Source organism: Silene latifolia, chromosome Y (assembly GCF_048544455.1).
Source record: "Silene latifolia isolate original U9 population chromosome Y, ASM4854445v1, whole genome shotgun sequence".
Lineage (NCBI taxonomy): Eukaryota > Viridiplantae > Streptophyta > Magnoliopsida > Caryophyllales > Caryophyllaceae > Silene > Silene latifolia.
In genome coordinates this window covers 63,562,573-63,589,460 of record NC_133538.1, presented here as the reverse complement: position 1 = coordinate 63,589,460, position 26,888 = coordinate 63,562,573, and the positions used below count along the sequence as shown (strand labels likewise).

Below are 26,888 nucleotides of genomic sequence, written 5' to 3'. Positions count from 1 at the left end.
CCCAAATTGTGACACCCCTAGACACCGCTACTTGCAATCGAAAATCCTACATCAATACCCGTCCCTTGGGATCCAACCTTTACTTTCCTCTTTACTAATAGTAGAGTTGTTTGTGAAGTTATAAATATTGTTTTGGTCTAGATGCTCCTAACGACAAGTAACCGAAAAGTAAAGCTCCGAGTGAGTAAAACCCGACCAAAAATGGCACCGTTGCCGGGGACGGTGTTAACTTGATTTGATTTTCTTAGATTGTTATTATTTGTGTCTTTCTTTGCCTTGGGGGAGTAAAACTCCTCAAGATTTGTTCTAATTGTTTTCAAGTTGTTCGATATTTTGCAAGATGGATATTATAGATTGTTTTGTTGAGGACCACTTAAGTATACCTGATGCGTGTCCTAAATATGATGTTTTACACCTAATTTTACACGCATTTCAGAGCTCATTTGTGTAGTTTATGCTAATATTTTCCCTATTTCCGTCTACTTTTGTGTTTTTGTGTAACATTGCAGAAATGTGAAGAATCCAGCGGAAAATGAGCCAAATCAGTACCCGAGTACTTGGCATATTATTTGACATGAAGTATTTACTCAAGAAACGAACTTGGTGCACGTATCAAGGCCTGAAAGATAGATTTGCGAGAGTTTCAGAAGCGGATTACGATTCTGATGGGTCTGGATCGACCTCGTGGTCTATAGACGTCGAATCTTTGAATGCAAGTCTGCAAGAAAGAGGAGCAGTCGATCGACTGATGCCTTTGGTCGATCGACCAGAGCACGATTGTCAGAAGCTTCTGTACAGCGCATCTTGTTCGATCGACCGGTCTTAGTGGTAGATCGACCGCTATTTTAATCTGACGCAAATTAAAAGGACGAGAAGTTAGAAGCCCAATTGTAATTAGGTTTTAAGAATAAGAATCACGCTATATTCCTATATAACGTGAACCCTATGTTTCCGAACAGGCATCGGGTCATTCTAGGGAATTAATTAGGGTTCATCACACAAAAAAGGTTGAATTTTGATTATTCCATTAGTTTAGAATAATTTTCGTCAATAAAGTTTACTTTTCGCATTTGGTTTTAGTATTTCCTCTTCAATTCTTCTTTACGGTATTCTTCTGTTCCTTTGTTCAGTTTTGTGCTTTAATTCTTCCGTAGTTTAGAATTGCTAGTTTAGATTTCCCAAAGCCAAATTCTCGTTTCATGTTAGTTATTTATTTAATTAATTCAATTATGAATTCAATTGCTTTATTTGTTAATTTTATTGTTGTTATTATCACCATCATGAGTAGCTAAATCCTTTGTGTTAAGATGTAGGGGATCTGTAGGTTAGACGGTTTCGACAATAGGCAACTGTTATCGGGCTCCAGTCGATCGACTAACTACGTTGGTCTATCGACTGGGTCCGTATGTCGATCGACTGACTTCGTTGGTCGATCGACTGCCACGTGTTAGATTTGGTTCGACTTAATTAATTTAATTGCTATATTTGACGAATCGAGTGCACGCGACTAGTTGAATGCTTAGGAATTGACCGACCCGATAGATCGAAAGATAGGGGAGGAAAATAGACTACTTAATTAAGACGACTAAATTAATAAGATCGAGAGATAAGTTAATTTAGATTTTAAGTTTCATTAATCAAGAGCGAAAGTTAGTATTAGTGAGATTTAGGGACCCGTAGCTTAGGCCGAAAGGTTGCTACCTGTTAAATTGGACCGAGAGGACTTTTTATTTTCCCGTCTAACATGCTTAAATCAGTTTAATTAGAGTTGCCGTCGTCGAAAGTACAGTGAACCGACCATCTTAGCACCCTTTTAATATTTGTTTTCATCCATTTTCTTTAATCACTCATTTATTTGTCTTTAGTTTAGTTTTAATTTGTTTGTCTTTAGTTATAGAACTATCCAAATCAAACCCCCTCACAACTGTTACTTTAGACTAAAATTAGACAACTATTAATTGCATCGCCTCTCTGTGGTTCGACCCTGACTGCCACTAGCTATAGTAGTAGTTAGGTTTTATAAATTTATCTTTGATACTCTACGACGGTATTAATACCTTTCTTCAAAGACCCCATGCAAGCATTAGAAGCCTTGGAAGCAAGTGAGGCCAAAAATATGCATTGGGAGTTAGAGGTAAATCTTTTTTAGGCCGCTCTAGCTAACAAAGAACTTACTCATGAGCAATCTGAATTAGTACATAACATCCTTGTAGAAGCATATCAACCTATAGAACACGAGCAATCAATCCTAGAAGACATCTTACAAGCCGAAGAGCAAGAAGAATTTGTCATGGAATTCGAGTATGACGAGATTGATGAGCATGAAGAACAAGTTGAACATGCTATGAGAATGGAGTGTCTAATGGAAATGGAGCAAGTTCTCAATGAACCTTCGAAGGAGGAAAGTGAGGTACAAATTCCGACTTTAAAACCCCTTCCCCCAAATTTGAAATATGCTTTCCTTGATGAATCTAAGACCAAACCCGTGATTGTTAATGACAAACTTGATGAAAACCAATTGGGAAAATTGCTTGATGTGTTGAAGCAACATGAAAAGGCTATAGGTTATAGTCTAGATGACCTTAAGGGGATAAGTCCCAACTTTTGTATGCATAGAATTCATCTAGAGGAGAACCATAGACCTACCATTCAATCTCAAAGGAGATTAAACCCCCACATGCAAGAAATTGTCAAAGGAGAGGTTATGAAATTACTTGATGCGGGAATCATATATCCCATATCGGACTCTTTGTGGGTTAGCCCCGTTCAAGTGGTTCCTAAGAAAGGAGGTACCACGGTAGTGACAAATGAAAAGAATGAGCTAATACCCACAAGGAAGATCACCGGTTGGCGTATGTGCATTGACTATCGAAAATTGAATTCCGCAACAAGAAAGGATCATTTCCCCCTACCATTCATTGACCAAATGCTTGAGAGGTTAGCCTCCAACAAGTTCTTTTGCTACCTTGACGGGTATTCGGGATTCTTTCAAATCCCTATACACCCGGATGACCAACACAAGACCACCTTCACATGCTCTTATGGTACTTTTGCATATAGGAGGATGCCTTTTGGCTTGTGTAATGCCCCCGCCACTTTCCAAAGATGCATTATGAGTGTCTTCTCCGATTATCTAGAGACCATAATGGAAGTTTTTATGGATGATTTTAGCGTTTATGGAAAAAACTTTGACTCATGTTTGCATAATCTCTCTCTTGTATAGCAAAAGTGTGAAGATGTTAGTCTTGTTTTAAATTGGGAAAAGTGTCACTTCATGGTCAATGAAGGAATCATTTTGGGTCATTTAATCTCGGAAAAGGGCATCGAAGTCGATAAAGCTAAGGTTGAGGTAATAGAGAAACTCCCACCTCCCATGAATGTTAGAGGGGTGAGAAGTTTTCTCGGTCACGCGGGTTTCTATCGCCGTTTCATAAAAGATTTCTCAAAAATAGCGAAACCCCTCACTCAACTCTTACTTAAAGATGCCCAATTCCATTTCACTGACGAGTGTGTTGAAGCCTTTAATAGAATCAAGGAAGCACTAATATCGGCACCAATCATTCAACCTCCAAATTGGGAATTACCATTCGAGATTATGTGTGATTCTAGTAACTACGCCGTTGGAGCGGTTCTTGGCCAACGGGTAGAGAGAGCTCTACATGATATCTACTATATAAGCAAGACTCTTTATCCCTCCCAAGTGAAATATGATACCACCAAGAAAGAGCTTCTTGCCATTGTCTATGCTTTGGACAAATTCCGTTCCTACTTACTTGGATCCAAGGTGATTGTCTTTTCGGACCACTGTGCTCTCCGACATCTCTTAATAAAGAAAGAGGCAAAACAAAGGTTGTTGAGATGGATTTTGCTTCTTCAAGAATTCGACTTGGAAATAAGAGACAAGAAAGGAGCCGAAAATGTAGTAGCGGATCACTTGTCAAGGATCCGGTTTCACGATGAACAAGGAGAAACGCCGATCAATGACTCATTTCCCAACGATATCTTGATGGCCATTCAAACACAACTTGAAAGGCACATCACCCCATGGTTTGCCGATTATGCCAAGTATATTGTTGGAAGAGTACTCCCTCCAAATTTGAACTACAACCAAAGGAATAGGTTCTTATTCGAAGTAAAAAGGTACTTTTGGGATGACCCAAATCTTTACAAAGAGTGTAGTGATGGGATATACCGGAGGTGCATCCCTCAATGGGAAGTTCAAGGAATCTTGGAAGGATGCCACTCATCACCTTCCGATGGACACCATGGAGCAAGGAGAACCATTGCAAAAATTCTTCAATCGGGCTTCTATTGGCCTACGATGTTCCAAGATACAAGGGAGTTCATCATTCATTGTGATGCTTGTCAAAGGACGGGGAATATCTCTTGGAGAAATGAAATGCCACAAAGGAGCATACTAGAGGTGGAGATCTTCGACGTTTGGGGGATCGACTACCAAGGGCCGTTTGTGACATCCAATGGGAACAAATATATCCTTGTGGCCATAGACTACATCTCAAAGTGGGTGGAGGCAATTGCCACCCCAAACGATGATGCAAAAACGGTCACCAAGATCTTCAAGAAAATAATATTCCCAAGGTTCGGAGTCCCTAGAGCGATCATAAGTGATGGAGGAACGCATTTTCACGAGAAGAAGCTCGCATCCCTTTTAACCAAATATGGTGTTCAACATAGAACCGGCTTAGGATACCACCCTCAAACAAGCGGTCAAGTTGAAGTTTCGAATAGAGAGATCAAGAAAATTCTTGAGAAGGTTGTCAACAAGACCCGAAAGGATTGGAGTAAAAGCTTGATGACGCTTTTTGGGCTTATAGGACGGCCTATAAGACTCTCATAGGAGCCTCTCCTTACAAACTTGTTTATGGAAAAGCATGCCACTTGCCAATCGAATTAGAGTACAAAGCTTTTTGGGCAATCAGAGCTCTTAACCTTGATCTCAAATTAAGTGGTCCAAATAGGATGATACAAATTCAAGAGTTGGAGGAATTCCGACTACAACTGTATGAGAATGCCAAGATCTACAAGGAAAGGACAAAATTGCTTCATGACAAGAGGATCAAGCAAAAAGCCTTGCACAAAGGAGATAAAGTCCTTCTATTCAATTCCCGATATTGACTCTTTCCCGGGAAGTTGAACTCTAGATGGATGGGTCCCTATGTGATCACCGAGGTTGGAAAGTATGGAGACTTTGAAATCAAAGCGGAAGATGGAAGCAAATTCAAGGTCAATGGCCAAATATTGAAGCCATATTAAGAGGGAGCATTTGTTGGAGAGGTCGAGGTCACCTACCTCGGGCCTCCTCATCCTTGAAGAAATCATCAAAGGGAGAGTTTGGTGGAGTCCTCCCTAAACCACCACTTGTAAATATACTAATCCTTCTAACTTGTATTTTTAACTTTGTTGCATTCCTTTTATCATAAACATAATTCTTTCCATGAGAGTAAGTGAGGGAGGGTCACTAATTATTTTTGATGAAGGAAGGAACTAAGTTTTCACGTGTGGGGAAGCTTTTTGTCGGAGTAAAGAAAAAACGAGGAGAATCCGCTCATCCAAAGAGGCAGACGCTCGTCCAAAGAGGAATCCGAGCGGCCGTCAAAGAATCAGCTCGTCCAGAGTAGCTGACTTGCAGATATTTTATCCTGATCCAGAATTCGAGCGTCCCGGGGGGGCAATCCGCTCGTCTTCTTTCAGACGCCCGTCTCTCCGAGAATCCGCTCGTCTTTTTGCTGCATGACTTTAGGATATTGTCCTGTAATGAAATACGAGCGTCCCTCTGACAAGACGCTCGTCCAAATTCAGCAAAGACGCTCGTCTTCCCAGGAATCCGCTCGTCCCAAATCGAGGGAATCCGAGCGTCTCAAGCCCGAATCCGCTTGTCTCCCTGCGGCCTTTACTCCTGGTTTTTACGATTTTATTTCTCCCCACCACACAATTTGTCACACATCATCCTTCCTTCCACTTGTATTATAAAAACTCACTCTCTTATGACTCCAAAACATATCCCAAACACTCTTTCACTCCACAAAAACAAAAACCCCAATTTCTAGGGTTTCAAAAGGTTCAAAAGCAAGATTCAATCCACAAAGAGCATCTCCATACTTCAAAAAATCAAAAATTCCAACTCTACAATCAAAGAATGGGACCAAGAGGATCTTTATTTAGGGATAGAAGAAGACCAAGAGTGAGAGGAAGTTCTTCTACTTCTCACATCAACACTCTAAGGAGGGAACATGAAGAAATTGTGGATCTTACCAAGCTTGATGACTTCTCTAATGTTGAATTCGTAAATGATGTGCAAAGGCTCGTTTTTCACCGACTTCTTGGTAAGAACATTCTCCCTACAAAGTTTTTATGCCATAGAACTTTAAGGAAGCTTGGGATTTACCATCAAATGGAAGCCCTTTTTGAATTGTTTGGTCTCTCTATCCTATTTCACATGCACGAGCAAACCTACCGATCCCTTGTTCTTGAATTTTTAAGCTTCTTTAAAATCACAACCTTGAACAAAACAATTTGTATAGAATTTAGGTTGGAAAGTGTTTCGAGAATGATGACTCTAGTGGAATTTGCTAATGTGCTTGGCCTTGATGTCTCGCCTACCCGGACATCAAAACCGAATAAATATAGTGTTACACCCCTATGGAGGGCCATGACCGGCCGAGATTTCATGTACATTAAGGAGTGTCTAGCTTTCCACATTCAAAACCCTATCTTGAGACTCACCTACCGGTTCCTTTCCGGCACCATCCTTTCACGCCGGGACCCGGCAATTGTGAACGAACTCAATCTTGTGTTCATGGAGTCGTATCTCAATATCCAAGGAAGGGGTGGATACCATTTTAATGCGCCTCTCGTACTACTTGAGAAGTGGGCTAAGTTTAGAAACGGAGATGACGATGGGATGAAACATATCTTCAATGGAGGGCTCATTACAAGGATTGCAAAGCATTTCAATCCAAAATTCAATGAGAACAATGAGTACACTCCTCTTTCCGGGAATACAAGGATAAATGAAGAACTCCTTCTTGTGCAACATCATTGGATAACCCTCGAGGGGGTTGATAAGAGAATCAAGTGGATAATAAAGGGAAGTGACCCAATCTACTTGCCAATGACCGGTCTACCAAGAATTTCACCAAGGAGGGGTCCTCTATCACCGATCCCGTCCTACCTCATCCCCGCAAAACCAACCCAATCAAGTCAAGCACCACCACCACCAAATCCCCAACAATAACAAGAGCCACAACAAAATAAGAAAATCAAGATACCTCCCTACCCTTTTGAATACCAACCTTACAACCACCCTAACCCCTTTATTCTCCCCCGAGATGACTTTGTGACGGGGATTCTCCAAGCCATGCATTTGCATCAATATGAAGCCGCCGTGGATAGCTATTATGCTCTTTACCCTCAATTCCACGACTTGGTTCAACAAGGGAAGGTGAGTGAGGAGGGAATGTTCCGCTCTTGGGCCCAAATGGACATTCTCTTACCAAACTCGAAAAAAGCAAATGAGGGAGCAAATAGGCAAGAAGGAGAAGGGAGCGATAGATCTTGTGGCGGGGATACGGTGGAGCTCAATAGCGAGGATGATGAATTCATGGACCTTAATACTAGTGATGCATCCAAGGAAGTTTGGGATAGTGACCTAGAGGGGGATAATGGCGACCTCTAGAGGTCTCTTCATAGCTAGATGGAGCGGGCATGAGGCACCCATCAAAAGCTTAAGTGAAGTTTCCTTATCCTCTCTCTTTATTTTCAATTTTCATGAAAAGAATTTGATGTTTTGATAACTTGTACCATATTTGTTTTCATTTTGAGGAGTCCTAGCAATATGGAGGACTAACACCTTGGCTCCATTAAGGTGTTCTTTTTATTGTTCCCACTTGAAAAATCAAGAATGACAATTTGTAGTTTCATGCATTGCATTCCGTGTGCATGAACTACCCCGAAATTCAAGACGTTAGAAATAATGTCTATTTTGGTTTGGGGAAGTCCATTCATACGCATCGGGAGGTAATCTAAATTACGCTCTCCGCCATAACAAAAACTCATGCATCATGTAGTGTAGCTTAGTATAGTTTGCATTTAATTTTGAAATCATGCATCATGCTTGCATAATTTCCTATCGTATTGGCCATTGAGGGCAATGCTCATACTAGTGTGGGGATGGGAAATTCTAACTTGACTTTTATTCAAAAATCCAAAAAAATTAAAAATTTCGAAAAATCCAAAAAAAATTGAAAAACATTGAAGAAAAAAACCAAAAACATGTTCATTTCCTTTGTAGTATAGACTTGTATATATTGTGTTTGTTCATCCTTGTTCACATTGATCGACTACGCCACATCCGAGACATAAGGATATTGAAGACCGCATGGTATGACCTTTCCAATCTCCTTTTTCCTCTTTATGTTAATGACTATGTGGCTTTATTTTGATTGATACGGTATAAACAATGTGAATTTAGGATTGCATTTAGATTATTTGGCATACTAGTTGGTAGAATCATATGCATTAGGATGTATAAACGTTAGTTGCATCATGGCATATAGTTTGCATGTTAGAAAAATTTTATGAAACCGTCTACTTGGGAAGCTTGACAAGTGTATATAGGCCCTAGTAGATGCTTTTTATTCTTAAGACTTTGCTTGTTAGAACACGTGTAAAACATTCTAGGATGTGTCATGCTAGTATACTTTGACCCATGGATTAAGGCCTAGTCAAGAGTACCTTGTGGTGTGATAACTCCTTGGCTACCTTTTATTCCAAGGTGACCCTTGAAACCATGCAACCATCATTCATCCATGATATACCATATTTTGTCATCAAAAGGAATGGGCACAAAAAGAAATTGTTCAAAAATTTGAGTTCAAGAAAAGAAAAGAAAATAAAAAGTTTGCAAATTGCATCAAAAGAAAAGAGGAGTAACAAAAATGAAAACTTCTATGCTTCAAATATAACGCACACTCACTACATATGGGGTGACTTCGAAAATATTCAAAAGAAAAATGCAAAAAGTTGAAAAGTTGTCAAGTATTGAAATGCCAAAAATCAAAAGAAATGGCAAAAGAAAGTGCTTCTCAAATGTTATATGCCACAAGAAATTGGGGGGAAAAACAAATAACAAACTCCCAAATGAAACTCAAATACTATCGATCCCTTTATCCATCGTATCCATTTTTGTGCATGGTAGAGAGGGGACGACCCTTCTTCTTGTCTAGGCAAGAAGGGGAATTCCGCGATCCTCCAGTGTTTCTAACACCATATGGAGTATATTCTTGACAAAAGCATTTAACGATTAAGGACAAAGGTACCCTAGCTTGACACAACTTGGAGGTGATTTATTGGTATCCTTCTAGGCTTAGTAGTTTGAAGAAATTGCATCTATGAAGGAGTGTGTACCCTTGAATTGCTTCCCCTTTAGATAATTTCCGCCACTTAGATGAGGAAAGTGGCTATTCTTTTGTAGATGCATCCATTACTTGATTTTGTGTGCTTTAATTTGGCAAGACCCACCTTGCCTTGCAAGAAGGCATCCTACCTCATGGTTGTCTTGTTGTGAGTTGAAGGGGCGGAGTGAGACCCGCTAATTGTCTCATATCGGCTATGCTATTAGGTTAGTTTAAAATAACGGTCCTAGTTTTTGTCACCTCTTTACTCGGGACGAGCAAAGGTTCGGTTTGGGGATATTTGATGTGACCATTATTTGAGCACATTTAGTCCCCGAATTAGCCTCGTTCCTATGCTTTTTAGTGCATATTTGGGTCATTTACTATCTTTAGTCCTTTGTTTTGCATATTCTTTGAGGTTTTATTCCCTTGGTAGGAGAGGAGTGCAAACCTTGCATTTTCATGGCAAAATGGAGCTAAATTGATCGAATTTAATGACCAAGTATCAAAGAAAAGACAAGACTAGAAGGCCTTTGTGTAACACCCGCGAATTTCCCACTTTGACATTTACAATTTATTAAACCGTTTGAGTGCTTTATTTTATACTTTCGAATTATTCAATTTAATTAATTTTATGTCAAATGCGATTTCTATGAACGTATTATATAAAAGCTCGTTTATATAAAAAAAAAATACGTACGATATTTTTGAGGCATAATTTATATAAGAATTTATGTATACATATTTTTGGTCGGACAATAATAGTGACAGTAATAATAATAATAATCTCTGTATTAAATTCCGTCTAGCTATAGACCGTCACATTTCCACTTGTGAGTCTAACCTTTCTCGACCTATCCTATATTGACAACACATCACACCCACCTAACATCCTACACTCTACTTTTAAAATATCTTTATTATTATCTTTATTATTATTATTATTATTATTATTATTATTATTATTATTATTATTAATCATGGTTATCACTAGACTCCAGCTACCTACTCTCTGCCATCCTCTTTCTTTCCTTCTTTCGTCCTTTTCCTTTATAAACAGCAACAACACAGCGAAGCAGCAGCATCAATGGCACGCCCCATTTCTGTCTCCTTCTATCCCCATTTCCTCCCTTATTTCTCAACCAAATTCAATGATTTTTGCACCACTAGCTTCCTCTCTCCGCCCTCGTTCTTTTAAGGTAAGAAAGCTTATGTTTTGACTTATTTTCGAAATGGGTATCTTATTACAAATTCGGTTTTGGTGACTCAAACAACCCATTTTTCCTCCCTTTTTAGTTGAAGACCTCGAATAATGAAGAAAAGCTCGTGCTTTGGACGTTTTCACTCGGGAATTCGAAGAGTTAAGGTAACGGTGATAGGTTACTCGACAATGAGTCGATATTTCGCCCTTTCTACTCAGTTTTCACTCTTATTTGCTGTAAAGTTTAGTCCTTTATGTCCGTTATTAACGTGGTTGCATATGCGAATTTATTGGTCTTTGTTACATGGTCATCGAGTAGTTTTTATAGTCTGTTTTACCTTGATGAAATCGGGTATGGGGTGGTTGTTTTGAGTTCAGTTTCCATCTCAAAAGGACGGGTGTTTGTAGCTTCTTTTCCTGGTTTTGGGTCGAGCTTGGTGATGGTTAATTATGGCGGTTATTCGCATTTGAGTCGTGCATACTTCAGTCTCAACTATACCTTCGAAATCTGTTTTCATTCGAGTGGAACAGTCTGCTAGGGTCCGGGGTTGAAACCGAGACAGGGGGAGTCCGTGAGCACCGTTTCGGGCATGTTTTTTGGGCAGGTTTTGGAGACGAGTTCTTGTCGAGTCTGGGAGACGGGTTGTATGCGTTTTAGGACCATTGTGAGTTACTTTGTGCAGATGGTCTGTATGGTACCAATTTGGGATTGTTTTCGAATCTGTTTAGGACGGACATATGGGTGTTTGTCTTGGGACGGGTATGTGGAGTGTCGAGGTTGTATTGACTCGGGTGTTGGAGCCATTTTGCAGGCTGCTGGCAGCCGCATAATGGCATTTGAGTGGACTGTTTTAGGCGGTCATGGGACGATATTTAAGTGTCGAAATGGGTTGTTGGTTTTGGGATGTGTGAACCATTAAATTCCATCTTGTTTATGCTCGATAATCCCGTGTCAAATAGCTCTTTATGGATCGTGATGGGTACGATTTTGGTGGTCGGCGTGGTTGGTCGGTGGCTGGCCGTGGGTCGGTGGCGTAGCCGCGGTTGGTAACTCGTGTCAGTGGACAAGGTTGATGAGCCTTCTACTCACCTTCTCTTCCTCCTTGTTTTGTTAGTAGCAAGGGTTGTTTTTGTTTTTAAAAGATAGGCTCACTATTCCTCTTTTGTTGGGCTAACTATTTCTCTTTTGTTGGGCTTGTCATGCTTTGCCTACTAGGCTCACCTTATTTTATCTATTAGATTGGTGTGCTCTTTGTTTTTGGACTTACATGCTCTCCTTTTGTTATGCTTGTGTGCCTTTGGTTTGGTCAACCCATCATCATGAGAATGTCTAAAAATGACCCAATTGAGTCGGTTCCATTTTACTCCGTAAATTCATTTAACGTAAATTATTTCTCATCGCTCCTTATATTTTATTTAACCGGCATGTTAAATTATAAAGTGGAATATTTATTAATATAAGACAAGTATGAGTTATTTATTGTTAAATAATTATTTGTGAAGGGTCATATCCTTGATAATGTCTTGTATTGTTCGGTGCTCGTGGTCCTATCGGACACTAGGGGTGAGCCATGGGCCCTCTAGTTGCGATATGATCGTCGGGACCGATGTTCCCATCCGTACTTATGGCGAGATGCAAGCCATAAGTATGAGTGTGACATTAATAATTCCGTCCCATGTACTTGTTTGTTGTACTGGTTTATTCTATTTAACCGGCACGTATAATTATGAAATGAGATGTTTATTTATATGTTACAAGCATGAAAAGGATGTTATAAATAATTACTTGTAAGAGTCGTATTCTTGTAGAAATGCCATATTACCATCGTATGTGCTTGACATACTTTTGTCCTACTTGTGCTGTTCTGGCAAGCATGGGTTTGACCTACTCGTGCTGTTCTGGCGAGTACGGTTTTGGCCTACTTGTCTTTGTTACGGCAAGTACGGCTTTTGGCCACTTGTCTTTGTTCGGCAAGTGAGTCTTATCTTAGTCTTTCCGCCACTTTCGTGTTTGTTACGCGATTGGGGTACTCGGTCTCCTTAGTAGTCGAGTCTTGGGTGCGTCTTTGTCTTTGGCGCACGTCGAATCGGGATGTACACCCGAGAATCTGCAGATTTAGACTAGGACCGTATTATTATCGTAGTCCTACCCGGGGAAATTATAGTCTAAGAGTGATAAATGTCTTGCATTATTTGGATGGTTACTTTGGTCATATCTCCTTGAAATACGTGCTCGTGGCTAAGTGGCCGTGTCTGCTATCTTGTCTTTCATATTATTTAATTGTCTCACATGAACAGTTTAACCGTTATCATGCTAATGTTGATCTATCTCGTTCCGTCTCATTTAATCACCATGTTTAAACATAAACTTGATATCCGTATTTCTGTAAGAGTCTTACATGACTTACCTGTTTTAGTTCTTTGTTATGTTCGTTTCGACATTTTGTGGCTGGGAGAACCTTGAGTTACTCCCCACTGATTGTGGCGTTCATGTTTACATGAATGACAGGTATTAGTGATGCATTCTTGGGGTGAAGACATGTGTGAGCTAGCGAGCACTTCGGCCTAGTAGTTGGTTTATTAGGATTGTTTAGACCTACCTTTTATTGTATTGTCATTCGAGGGATATATTTTCCCTCACCTCAACTATCACGTTTGTATAATTTAAAATCTTTATTTTCGCACTCTTTATTTATGTTTTGGATTTTGGTTGAACCCGCGCTTTAAATTTTAAAAGTTTCAAAAATTCCCCAAAATTCTGCATTTTATTAGTTATATTTTCCGCTTTATCGCGGGGTGTCACAGTTGGTATCAGAGCCTATGTTGCTCCCGACGCACACACGTGTACCCTAAATTTAATTTGAACTTGACTTTGAATAATGAATGAGAGATGGGTAGACTTAAGGACCTAAGGTGGTAGTCTGTATTGTGTTTGCTCTTTTTTTAGGTCCTAACATGTTTGTTGATTATCATTTAATATTTGTTGTGCCCTTGGATCAATGACCGTGAGCTTACCTAAGTGAAGATCAAGATTTGGTGCCTATTGCCGCGAATTGAAGATTTGTTCCACCTTTGAAGAATGCTTCTACTCCCTCGAAGATGTTTCTCATTTTTTGTGTACCTTGCCTTATTCTTTATCTCTTGGTGCTTATCCTCCTTCTAAACTCTCTTCTGTTTTGCTTTGAAATCTACTCTTATACCCCTAACTTGTCCTTTGTTCCTTGCTTATCCTCCCTTAACGCCTTTTGATAGTACTCTTTTTTTTTTGAGGAATGTTGACCTTGGTTGGAAATTTTGACTTTTGAGGAGATTATTGTGTTTGACCCTTAATCCTGGTTTTGAGAGGTGGTGATGTTAGAAAGACTTAGGTAGTGTGATGAGCCATATTTGATGGATCTTATACCTAGATCCTTGATAAAGTGAGTATATTTGATTGGTGGTTTCTTTGTGTCAAGTGTGAGTTGCATTTGTTACTAAGGTTATAGAACTTGGCTTTGTTGTTTATGTTTGAGATTTGAAAGGCTTGGGAAGTGTAATGAGACGTATCTTGGGATACTAGTGCTTAGTACTTCACTTAAAATGGATGAAATTGAATGGTGGATTTGAGGATATATGATTGACTAAGTAAGTCGAGTTTTTGATTGACTTCCATAATCCCTTCGGATATGAGGGTTTGATAATGTGTACATTACCATAGGATAAATGCTAATTATGGGATTATTGGTTAGTCTAAGTGAGTGATCTTGATTACTACTTGAGGTACGGTATGAGAGTGAGAGTAAGCTAAATTATTGGAAAGTCTTAGCACTTGTTTTAGTAGCTAGAAAGGATAATGGAATGGTTGACACTAGTTGGATACGAGTATAGCTTTGTTGGAAGTTCTGACCTTGATCTCTTGGAAGTTGTTTGTGGATGTTTGAGGATTTGGAGTGATGAGATCACACTTATAGTGGAGTACCTTGTTTCACGGAATTGCTTAGGATGAAGTAACATGAATGTTTTGAGGAAATCCTTGGAAGTGTTGTGATTATGAGTTTTGTTGTTAGGAAGTTTTCGGAACCGTTAGGGATGATGTTGTTATTTGGGATTCGAGTATTTGGTGTTTCCTTCTTGTCTAATTTCCTTTCTTCTTTGACCATAAGCGTTACCGTTCATACCTCTCTTTCCTCGCTTCATCATGCTCCTCCTTAAAATTTGATGTTGGTAACTTATGAAACTCTATCTTTGACATTCTTGTAGATTTGACTTCAATTCTTACCCTATGAAATTCATCATAGCTCTTTTTGTTAGTTAAGTTTGAGTCCTCTTAGCATACTTGTATCTATGATGTCTAAGTTACGTTTCTTCTGTCCAATTCCTAAACATTTCAAGCTACCATTTTTGATTCGTTGTTAAGAATCTATATTACTCTTACAAAATTTACCTATTTTAGAAAGGGTTGAAAATGAAAATTCGATTTAATTTCCTATTGTTCTTTGAAATATGGACTTATTTATCATGATTTTAATTGCTAAACCTGTGATTTCTTTAAATTTTATCCAATTTCTATTAACTTTGATCTATTTATGACCTTTTGTCAAAGTTTAATATTACATTTTCAGAAATTTGACTCTCTTTCATGTTTTAAAATTTGAAACCTTAATTTCTATTTTGGCTTTTGCAAAATAAAATTTGAGTGAATTACCTTTCTCTCTTGATTTTAACGTCGATCGGATGTTAGAACTCGTTATTGGAGACGTTTGATAACTTGTTCTACGCTTGTCGGCGAATGATTTTTGTTTTAGATTTGTCTTTGACTTGGAAAGTAAGCGTTCTTGTGTGCACGACAAGAGCAATTTCGTTCCATGAATGAGACTTATACTTTCGAAAACTCTTCGTTAATGTTTTTGAAAGTGTTTTGATTTTGATTTACACAAGTGATTTGCCTTTCGACTTGGTTCTGTAAGAATATTTTAGTTGAAACTTTTTAAAGAATTTTAATTTTTACAAGTAACTAACCTTTTAATGTTTTGGTTATCGATTTTAAAAGTTCAGTTTTATTTTTATAAACTTTCTTTTCTACCTTCAAGTTTCGAGGACGAAACTTTTTAAAAGATGGGGTGATTGTAACACCCGCGAATTTCCCACTTTGACATTTACAATTTATTAAACCGTTTGAGTTCTTTATTTTATACTTTCGAATTATTCAATTTAATTAATTTTATGTCAAATGCGATTTCTATGAACGTATTATATAAAAGCTCGTTTATATAAAAAAAAATACGTACGATATTTTTGAGGCATAATTTATATAAGAATTTATGTATACATATTTTTGGTCGGACAATAATAGTGACAGTAATAATAATAATCTCTGTATTAAATTCCGTCTAGCTATAGACCGTCACATTTCCACTTGTGAGTCTAACCTTTCTCGACCTATCCTATATTGACAACACATCACACCCACCTAACATCCTACACTCTACTTTTAAAATATCTTTATTATTATCTTTATTATTATTATTATTATTATTATTATTATTATTATTATTAATCGTGGTTATCACTAGACTCCAGCTACCTACTCTCTGCCATCCTCTTTCTTTCCTTCTTTCGTCCTTTTCCTTTATAAACAGCAACAACACAGCGAAGCAGCAGCATCAATGGCACGCCCCATTTCTGTCTCCTTCTATCCCCATTTCCTCCCTTATTTCTCAACCAAATTCAATGATTTTTGCACCACTAGCTTCCTCTCTCCGCCCTCGTTCTTTTAAGGTAAGAAAGCTTATGTTTTGACTTATTTTCGAAATGGGTATCTTATTACAAATTCGGTTTTGGTGACTCAAACAACCCATTTTTCCTCCCTTTTTAGTTGAAGACCTCGAATAATGAAGAAAAGCTCGTGCTTTGGACGTTTTCACTCGGGAATTCGAAGAGTTAAGGTAACGGTGATAGGTTACTCGACAATGAGTCGATATTTCGCCCTTTCTACTCAGTTTTCACTCTTATTTGCTGTAAAGTTTAGTCCTTTATGTCCGTTATTAACGTGGTTGCATATGCGAATTTATTGGTCTTTGTTACATGGTCATCGAGTGGTTTTTATAGTCTGTTTTACCTTGATGAAATCGGGTATGGGGTGGTTGTTTTGAGTTCAGTTTTCGTCTCAAAAGGACGGGTGTTTGTAGCTTATTTTCCTGGTTTTGGGTCGAGCTTGGTGATGGTTAATTATGGCGGTTATTCGCATTTGAGTCGTGCATACTTCAGTCTCAACTATACCTTCGAAATCTGTTTTCATTCGAGTGGAACAGTCTGCTAGGGTCCGGGGTTGAACCCGAGACAGGGGGAGTCCGTGAGCACCATTTCGGGCATGTTTTATGGGCAGGTTTTGGAGACGAGTTCTTGTCGAGTCTGGGAGACGGGTTGTATGCGTTTTAGGACCATTGTGAGTTACTTTGTGCAGATGGTCTGTATGGTACCAATTTGGGATTGTTTTCGAATCTGTTTAGGACGGACATATGGGTGTTTGTCTTGGGACGGGTATGTGGAGTGTCGAGGTTGTATTGACTCGGGTGTTGGAGCCATTTTGCAGGCTGCTGGCAGCCGCATAATGGCATTTGAGTGGACTGTTTTAGGCGGTCATGGGACGATATTTAAGTGTCGAAATGGGTTGTTGGTTTTGGGATGTGTGAACCATTAAATTCCATCTTGTTTATGCTCGATAATCCCGTGTCAAATAGCTCTTTATGGATCGTGATGGGTACGATTTTGGTGGTCGGCGTGGTTGGTCGGTGGCTGGCCGTGGGTCGGTGGCGTAGCCGCGGTTGGTAAATCGTGTCAGTGGACAAGGTTGATGAGCCTTCTACTCACGTCCTCTTCCTCCTTGTTTTGTTAGTAGCAAGGGTTGTTTTTGTTTTTAAAAGATAGGCTCACTATTCCTCTTTTGTTGGGCTAACTATTTCTCTTTTGTTGGGCTTGTCATGCTTTGCCTACTAGGCTCACCTTATTTTATCTATTAGATTGGTGTGCTCTTTGTGGTTGGACTTACATGCTCTCCTTTTGTTATGCTTGTGCGCCTTTGGTTTGGTCAACCCATCATCATGAGAATGTCTAAAAATGACCCACTTGAGTCGGTTCCATTTTACTCCGTAAATTCATTTAACATAAATTATTTCTCATCGCTCCTTATATTTTATTTAACCGGCATGTTAAATTATAAAGTGGAATATTTATTAATATAAGACAAGTATGAGTTATTTATTGTTAAATAATTATTTGTGAAGGGTCATATCCTTGATAATGTCTTGTATTGTTCGGTGCTCGTGGTCCTATCGGACACTAGGGGTGAGCCATGGGCCCTCTAGTTGCGATATGATCGTCGGGACCGATGTTCCCATCCGTACTTATGGCGAGATGCAAGCCATAAGTATGAGTGTGACATTAATAATTCCGTCCCATGTACTTGTTTGTTGTACTGGTTTATTCTATTTAACCGGCACGTATAATTATGAAATGAGATGTTTATTTATATGTTACAAGCATGAAAAGGATGTTAAAAATAATTACTTGTAAGAGTCGTATTCTTGTAGAAATGTCATATTACCATCGTATGTGCTTGACATACTTTTGCCCTGCTTGTGCTGTTCTGGCAAGCATGGGTTTGACCTACTCGTGCTATTCTGGCGAGTACGGTTTTGGCCTACTTGTGCTGTTCTGGCAAGTACGGCTTTTGGCCACTTGTGCTGTTCTGGCAAGTGAGTCTTATCTTAGTCTTTCCGCCACTTTCGTGCTGTTCTGGCGATTGGGGTACTCGGTCTCCTTAGTAGTCGAGTCTTGGGTGCGTGCTGTGCTGGCGCACGTCGAATCGGGATGTACACCCGAGAATCTGCAGATTTAGACTAGGACCGTATTATTATCGTAGTCCTACCCGGGAAAATTATAGTCTAAGAGTGATAAATGTCTTGCATTATTTGGATGGTTACTTTGGTCATATCTCCTTGAAATACGTGCTCGTGGCTAAGTGGTCGTGTCTGCTATCTTGTCTTTCATATTATTTAATTGTCTCACATGAACAGTTTAACCGTTATCATGCTAATGTTGATCTATCTCGTTCCGTCTCATTTAATCACCATGTTTAAACATAAACTTGATATCCGTATTTCTGTAAGAGTCTTACATGACTTACCTGTTTTAGTTCTTTGTTATGTTCGTTTCGACATTTTGTGGCTGGGAGAACCTTGAGTTACTCCCCACTGACTGTGGCGTTCATGTTTACATGAATGGCAGGTATTAGTGATGCATTCTTGGGGTGAAGACATGTGTGAGCTAGCGAGCACTTCGGCCTAGTAGTTGGTTTATTAGGATTGTTTAGACCTACCTTTTATTGTATTGTCATTCGAGGGATATATTTTCCCTCACCTCGACTATCACGTTTGTATAATTTAAAATCTTTATTTCCGCACTCTTTATTTATGTTTTGGATTTTGGTTGAACCCGCGCTTTAAATTTTAAAAATTTCAAAAATTCCCCAAAATTCTGCATTTTATTAGTTATATTTTCCGCTTTATCGCGGGGTGTCACACTTTGTACATATTATAGTAGATGGGCAATGATGATGAAATCCTTGCATCCCCGACTAAATCCCGGAGGATTATTGGAAGAAGAAAAGAACAGGAAGCTGTGACACAATCTGCCAGTCCAACTAGGCAAGACGCCCGTCCAAGACGTGAGGAATCCGAGCGTCTTTACCCTCCAGACGCCCGTCCAGCAACGCCACAATCCGCCCGTCCAGCTATCAATCCGCTCGTCCAGCCACCAGGAAATCCGCCCATCCCGACACCTTGGATGCCCGGATTCTCTTACAGGGCCATACGACCTTTTCTTCATGCTCCATGAAAGATGCGCATATTTATGAAAGACCGGCAAAAAGGTGACCGGCATCTTTTTTGAGAGGAGCGATTCCTCAAGGACTTAATCGTCATTTAAGCCCTTAGTAAACCCTAACATATGTACATAATCCCCACTATAAATACCCCATTAGTCTAATTAGATAATAATGTTCTTCTTATCAATCTTTAGTGTAGTTTATATCATTCTAATCTCTTTCTAATCTTGTAATCAACTTCTAATCAAATATTAATACAAATCTCATTTCCTTAATTTCTCTTTTGTTCATCTTTTATTTTGGGTAATTGAAGATTATTTGGGTTATTATTGGGAGATTGACAACCTTCCAACCAATCATCAAGTACTTCTATTATTCTTTGCTTTATTTTGGAATCATTATTAGGTATAATCCTCTTAATCCCTTTTTAATTATTGTTAATCATCTTCATTTATTCATCATGTTTTGCTTTGTTAATGTGATTGACAACCTTGTTAACATGTTAAACTTGATAATGAGTGAGTAGTTTCCTTAACTAGGGTTAATGGGTAATTAGGGGAAACCAACATGGGGAATTATTCATGCTTAATTTAATATGTTTTCATAGTTTATTTGCTTGCTTGTTGTGATCTGAACTTATGCACATGTTGTGTTTGATGAAATGCGAGCCTATGAATCCTTGCATTTTTTACCCATCACTTACCTTTTCAATGTGACTTGTAAGACATAAACCAACTCGAGTCTCATTAGACCATGCATATAGTTGAGTAGGGAGGATTAAGTCGACTTGTAGATGTTGTACAATCTAATCAATTCAGCTCTGGGACCCAAACCTTCCTAGGATTATAAGATATAAACCAACTCGATCCATCACAACAATAATTGCTTGCTTATAATTTGAGAATATGTTTGTATGATCAATTCCCATGAATCCCCTATGACCCCATGACACCCTAGTGCTTTTAATCAATTGTTTACATCTCTTTTTAATCATCTTGCTTGTTTACTTATATTTCTATTTAGTTTAGTGATCTTCTCATCTCAACCCCAAATCGTGACACCCCTAGACACCGCTACTTGCAATCGAAAATCCTACATCAATACCCGTCCCTTGGGATCCGACCTTTACTTCCCTCTTTACTAATAGTAGAGTTGTTTGTGAAGTTATAAATATTGTTTTGGTCTAGGTGCTCCTAACGACAAGTAACCGAAAAGTAAAGCTCCGAGTGAGTAAAACCTGACCAACTATGTGATCTAGATTTCTTGGTAGACTGGCCGAAATCCTCACGCATCCCCATGAGCTCCCAAGTCAGCTAATCTCAAGTACCTGTCAGTCAATCTGCTCCCCAATAATTGGTTCATCAAAGGTGTTTAACGAATACACGGACAACGAAACAGTTAAGTAGAATAACTATGCAACATTAACATACAAAAATAACAAATGCAATTACGTGGAAGAAGTAGCACCATCAACCATCCATCAATACCGTATAGTCGTCCCGGTCCCTGACCAAGGCTCCACCACACCGTTGTCCCGCCAACTTCTGGCCCGGGGATAAACACAAATGTTGCCCGAGCCCGAGAGTGAGGATATCTCATAACTCAATGTCATCCCAGTCCGAGACTGAGGGTAATATCATAACAATATTATGTCCCACAATATAAACACATATGTCGACCGAGTCCGAGACTGAGGATAACCAATAAAATAACATGCCAATATAGATAATCCCATCCATTAATAAACAATCCAACTATAATTCCGTCAAGACATAATAAACAACCAACAATAATTCAACAATAATAATTTACGCATCCATTAATCCATTCAATTCCACAAAAGAAGAGTTGAGTAGTTATCCTACCTGGCAAGCAATATCTAATTACGCAATCCGAGCTAATCAACTAGTAGCACTCTTCAATAAAACCGTCACCTTGAGACGATAATAAAGCTATATTCTCCTCCTCTTTCTTCTATAGATCACCCTCTCTCCCTTTATGTGTGATACTTGTGAAATTATGTGAATAATACTATAGGGTAGGTCTAGCTTTGTTTTTATACTAGTAGAAGGTAGTCTTAGGAAGGTACTAGGAAACTTACCAATTTTATATTATGTATACAATTATTTTTATTGTTATTTGTATTATTAGTATTATTATTGCTATTACTATTATTACTACTTTTAATAACACACGAGTACACGCGTCCCAATACACACGGCCCATATTCATTACCGACTCATTATTTTATTATTTTATTCCATCCAACTACGTACTTACTAATAATAAATATCATTTATAAAATATTTAAATATTATTTATAAAACACATTTCATTGATTTACGGTACATTTCCTCTCTCTCCCTATTCTCTTATCTCTCACCACCCTAGTCATGAGTTAACCTTGAACACTAATCCGGGAAGGGAGATAGCTTATGCATGGAGTCATCGAGTCAGGTCGTCGCCGACGTCGGCATCTGGATGTTCTTCAAAGTAAGTTTCTGGATATTTGATTATTGTTAGTCAATCTTATTAGTTTAGTAATAGGACATAATCGTGGTTGTAGGGTAGGATGCGGATTCTTGCTTGTCGTGGTATGATTGATGCATTTATATGGAATGGCGAAAAGGTAGGGTTTCCTTACATAGTTTGATTTGATGGTTGTTTGTTTGATTGTGTTATGTGATTATTCTTATTGTGAGTGATGCCTGCCTAAATATGATGTTTTACACCCTATTTAACACGCATTTCAGAGCTCAATTATGTAGTTTATGCTACTTTTTTCCCTATTTCCGTCTACTTTTGTGTTTTTGTGTAATATTGCAGAAATGTGAAGAATTCAGCGGAAATCGAGCCGAATCCGTCCCTAAGTGCTTGGCATAGGATTTGACATGAAGATTTGACTCGGGAAATAAACTTGGTGCGCGTAGCAAGGCCTGAAAGATATATTTGCGAGAGTTTCAGAAGCGGATTACCAGCTAACTTGGTCTATAGACTGACCTACATGGTCTATAGACCGTCGAAATCTTGAAACAGATTGATCGCAGGAAGAAGCGATCAGTCGATCGACTAGTCCCAGTGGTCGATCGACCATACCACGAGACTGACGCGCAAATTAAAAGACAAGAGTTAGAAGCCCACTTGTAATTAGGTTTTAGGAATAAGAATCGCGCTATATTCCTATATAACGTGAACCTTATGTTTCAGAAGAGGGATCAGGTTATTTTTAGGGATCGAATTAATTAGGGTTCAATACACAGAAGTTGAATTTTGGGATTATTTCATTAGTCTAGATTAGTTTTCATCAATAAAGTTTTCTTTTCATATTGGATTTTGGTCTTTTCTCTTCAATTCTTCTTTACGGTATTCCTCTGTTCCTTTGTTCAATTTTGTTGCTTTAATTCTTCCGTAGTTTAGAATTGCTAGTTTAGATTTCCCAAAGCCAAATCCTCGTTTCATGTTAGTTATTTATTTAGTTAATTCAATTATGAATTCAATTGCTTTATTTGTTAATTTTATTGTTGTTATTATCACCATCATGAGTAGCTAAATCCTATGTGCTAAGATGTAGGGGATCTGTAGGTTAGACGGTTTCGACAATAGGTAACTTTGTTATCGGCTCTGTCGATCGATCACTACGTTGGTCGATCGACTGGGTTCGTAGGTCGATCGACCGCCCTGCATGGTTGATCGAGTGTCACGTGTTAGATTAGCTTCGACTTAATTAATTTAATTGCTATATTTGACAAATCGAGTGCACGCGACTAGTTGAATGCTTAGGAATTGATCGACCCGATAGATCGGAAGATAGGGGAGGGAAATAGACTACTTAATTAAGACGACTAAATTAATAAGATCGAGAGATAAGTGAATTTAGGCTTTAAGTATCATTAATCAAGAACGAAAGTTAGTATTAGTGAGACTTAGGGACCCGTAGCTTAGGCCGAAAGGTTGTTACCTGTTAAATTGGACCGAGAGGACTTTTTATTTTCCCGTCTAACATGCTTAAATCAGTTTACTTAGAGTTACTGCCGTCAAAACTACAGTGAACGACCATCTTAGCATCCTTTTAATATTTAATTTCATTTATTCTCTTTAATTGCTCATTTATTTGCTTTAGTTTAATTTTAATTTTATTGCCCTTATAACAACCCGACCCACCACCGTCGTAATACACCTCACCTAAAGAGGAAATGTTCGCCTTTGGGCCAGTTTTGTCCTCACTTAAGCCCAAAAGCACAAGGCCTTGTTACTAAGTGGTGGGTGGAAGCCCTTATAAACATACACCATCCTCATATTTTCCCGATGTGGGACAACTCAATCTCATAACCTCACGGGGTGTTACAAACTCCCCCACTTAAATAACACATCGTCCCCGTTGTGTCTGGAGGCTGACCGCAGCCAAGCCCAGAATCCTCACCCGCTAGGTGGGTGACCCGGGTACTCCTGACCATAGGCTCACCACACGGTCGCAGGGTTGCTCTGATACCATTTATAACAACCCGACCCACCATCATCGTAATACACCTCACCTAAAGAGGAAATGTTCGCCTTTGGGCCAGTTTTGTCCTCACTTAAGCCCAAAAGCACAAGGCCTTGTTACTAAGTGGTGGGTGGAAGCCCTTATAAACATACACCATCCTCATATTTTCCCGATGTGGGACAACTCAATCTCATAACCTCACGGGGTGTTACAGCCCTTTAGTTATAGCTCATTCAAATCAACCCCCCCCCCCCCCCCCCGAAATTACTTTAGACCTAAATTAGACAACTTTAAATTGCTTGCCTCCTTGTGGTTCTGATAAGTGCATATTTTATATACTTTCATCCCCTATATTAGCTTCATTTTAATAGTTATTTAGCACTTATCATAGTGTTTTGAGCTAATATTTGTTATTCTAGTGCATTTGTTTGTCTCCACATGTTTTGTAGGATACTTAAGCTTTTTGGAGCTAAAATACTACAAGATGAGCTACTAGAGTGCAATGGCTAAGCAAGACCAAATATTGGGCTATCATGGAGTGTTTGCATGGGTTTTTCATGAAGAAGTTGATGGACTAATGTCTGCAATACAATTTTTGTCAACAAACCAAAGTCAAGCCCAACTTCAAGTCCAAGTCAAGGTGGAAAAGATAGGATTCCAAGCTACCTAGGATGCCAAGAATTAAGGTCTTAACCGGGTGATTAATCGCACAATTAATCACCAACATAGGATTCTCCAAGCAATTAAGAGGAGAATTAAGGCAAAGGAGCTGGAAACACACGACCCCGATCGGGGTGGGGTGGCCCCGATCGGGGTTGCATGCCTCTTGGATTTTACGTTATGCTCTCCTCTCCTATAAATAGGAGAGGTGTTCCAAAGCTTTTTGGCATCCAATTTTCACGTCCAAGTTTAGTTTACAATAGCCTTAAGCATTATATTTCTCTCAATAGTTTTCATATTAGTTTACAAATTAGTTAATCTTGTAGTTCTTCAAACATTTGATTCTAAGTTATTTCAAGCTTTTGGTTATACATTGTTCTTCCATACAAGTTCTCTACTTTTAAGGTATTTCTACTTATAGTTTATATCTCTACATTTCTATTTCAGTTTATACATAGTTTATAATTAAATAATTTGTTTAGATTACTTTAGTTTAATTCTTCCGCATGTTAAATCAATTAGTTTATATAAATCATACAATTATGTTCACCACTTCTCTTAATTTAGTTTGCAATTTACATTTTAGTATGAGTAGCTAAATTTCCTAGTCTAAGGGCTAGGGAAGCCATGCATAAATATAGTATATAACATGATAAAATAGATTAATAATAATATTGATCATATTGCTTCTATCACATGCTTGTGCCACAATGTTTAATCTTTGTTTAGGGCCCTATTCAATTGATTAAGTTTGTTTATTCGTTCTATAAGTCGAGAGGCACGGAATTGAATTAGACTAAGCATGTATAGTAGGACGACCTAGTCATGGACGAGAGTTTCTCTAGGACCCGGTCTATGGTTGACACTAATATCGTAAGGTGGGTGTCTCTAAGCCTAAGCAATTGACAATGTTATTAGTACCGAGTTTATCATGATCATATATTTACCTTTGCATGTGTGACCCGAATCCCTTAGACTCTCTTTTATTATATATTTTACATCATAATTCTTATTAATCATCAATCAACCAAACCAAACCAAATCGAAGTCGACCTTGATAAAAATCTTCCCATAGCAATTCACGACGTAATTCCCGTTTCCTTGTGTTCGACCCCTATTACTACATTTATTTGTGTTTAGGGAATTTATCTTTGCATAGGTACGCGATAAGCCTATCAAATTTTGGCGTCGTTGCCGGGGAAACAGTTTTATTGCTTATTGAATTGTCGATTTTTATCTTGTTTTTCTTTGTCTTGGGGAACACTTGTTCCTTGAGACCGATACTTATCATTTTCCTAGAAATTGTTGTCTTATGCCCAGGTCCTCTCGTAGTAGAGAATTGCTTTCACCGGATTCCAAGCCCGAGAAAACCTTTAGGAGAAGATGCCGATTTTGGAAGGAAGTGAAAGAAGCCACTTCTCCTATACAAGTTCAAAGTGCTAGAAAGTCTTACTTAGACGATCTAGAAGCCCTTGAAGAGGAGGAGGTTTCTTGTTCATCAACTCCACCACCATAACCATCTACTACCAAAAAGATGGTGAGACTTTCCGATCACTCAAAGCCCACCGCGGCCATGCTACCGGCCGGAATCACAACCACTCAAATCACAGCGCCGGACTTCGAGATCAAACCAGCTTTTATTAGCCTTGTGGAGAGAAAGCAATTTGGAGGAAGTCCTTTGGAGGATCCTAATTTGCATGTGCAAAACTTTTGTGACTATTGCTCCATGATCCGTCAAACGGGCGTCACCCAAGCCCAAATAAGGGAAATACTTTTCCCGTTCTCTTTGAAGGACAAGGCCAAGCTTTGGATCAATAGCCTTGACCGCACCACCTTGGGAATCACCAATTAGGAGACATTGGCTCTTGCTTTTTATCAAAAAAAATTTCCATCGGAGAAAACTCAAACTTTGAGGAGCCAAATCACCGGATTCCGTCAACAAGCTCTTGAGAGCTTATATGAAGCTTGGGAGAGGTACAAAGAGCTTCAAAGGCAATGCCCACATCATGGGTTAGATGATTGGTTTCTAGCAATAACATTCTACAATGGATGTTGTGCCGAGTCCCGAAGGATTCTTGATTCCGCCAACAATGGGCGGTTTGACCAAATTGACACTGATCTTGCTCATTCCACGATCGAATATATGGCGATCCATGATGCCCAATATGTCAATTCCCGAGTTGTGCCATCCAAAGGTAAAGAAGAATCCTCTAACAACTCTGTTTTGCTAGCTCAAATTGCCTTGCTCCAACAACAATTGGCGGAGAG

At 38.9% G+C, this 26,888-nt stretch overlaps 2 long non-coding RNA genes and 1 other non-coding gene across 3 annotated transcripts; 2 read left to right on the top strand and 1 right to left on the bottom strand.

Annotated features, from left to right (window-relative positions):
• Positions 1–10,518: 10,518 nt before the first annotated feature.
• Positions 10,519–13,243, top strand: LOC141634433 (uncharacterized). Its single transcript, XR_012539155.1, has 3 exons — positions 10,519–10,612; positions 10,710–10,779; positions 13,124–13,243. It is a non-coding gene; the product is annotated as an uncharacterized LOC141634433 (long non-coding RNA).
• Positions 13,244–16,277: 3,034 nt separating this feature from the next.
• On the top strand, positions 16,278–19,074 carry LOC141633772 (uncharacterized). Its single transcript, XR_012538542.1, has 3 exons — positions 16,278–16,371; positions 16,469–16,538; positions 18,880–19,074. It is a non-coding gene; the product is annotated as an uncharacterized LOC141633772 (long non-coding RNA).
• Positions 19,075–26,526: 7,452 nt separating this feature from the next.
• Positions 26,527–26,633, bottom strand: LOC141634872 (small nucleolar RNA R71). Its single transcript, XR_012539590.1, has one exon. It is a non-coding gene; the product is annotated as a small nucleolar RNA R71 (small nucleolar RNA).
• Positions 26,634–26,888: the final 255 nt, after the last annotated feature.